The sequence below is a fragment of the Acyrthosiphon pisum genome, chromosome A2 (assembly GCF_005508785.2).
Source record: "Acyrthosiphon pisum isolate AL4f chromosome A2, pea_aphid_22Mar2018_4r6ur, whole genome shotgun sequence".
NCBI lineage: Eukaryota > Metazoa > Arthropoda > Insecta > Hemiptera > Aphididae > Acyrthosiphon > Acyrthosiphon pisum.
Window position 1 is genome coordinate 76,967,276 of NC_042495.1, and position 968 is coordinate 76,968,243.

Below are 968 nucleotides of genomic sequence, written 5' to 3' on the forward strand. Positions count from 1 at the left end.
CATCTTATATATTATTTATTTTGCATAGATTCCTTTCTTTGAATTTAATTTACCCAGTAGTCAATTACTGTAGCTCATAGTCAGCTAATAATAGTATTAACATTATATATTTACTATTCTTTCTTTTAGATTCTGAGTGGAGCAATGAATGTATTGGTTTTAGAATGATGTGTGTTTTTAAATTTTTTTTACATTTTAAATTTTTGTGTCTGTAAAACTTATTCGATTTTCTTCAACAGTATCTTATAAGAAAGTGAATAAAGTTGGTGCGATGGAGGGGGGGTCAAATTCTAAAATTCACTGTAATTTTCGAAAGTGCCGTGAAAAACATAAAAAAAAAGGTGGGTAAGTGGATTTCGCTCTGCTGTACAGTAGGTTACAAGTGGGTCACTGTATAATGGATGGTATTATATTTGAATTCAATAATATAATATCATTGTATAAGAAAAACGATTCTGAGCGGAGACGGTATGTCAGTCTAGGTATAAGACATAATATTATATTATAGTCTATAGTATTTAAAAAAAAATTTACCTATAGTAAGTACCTATAATAAATTCCAAATTAATCATATCATAATATCTATTAGGTACTTATAACGCGTTATACATCAACAACAAACCGTGATACTATCATAGATATATAATAGTATACTTTAGAAGTTTCAAGTATACCCAAGAATAATATTATACAATCACAACAAAATAACTAAAATAGTTATTCTAGGTTTTTAATATGTAATTTCGTCCAAATTTATACTTAAAATGACTATAAAAATAAACTGTGTAAATTTATTTTTAGATTTTTTGGTAACAGAATTAATTACTTATGTGGAATCTTGTTTTAAATTTTCAATTCTTAGATACAAAAGTTGAACATTTTATAAATTTTTAACTACAAAATAATTATTTAAATTAAAATTTGATAAATTTTGTCAAAATTCGATCTTTAAATGCTTATAAAAAAAA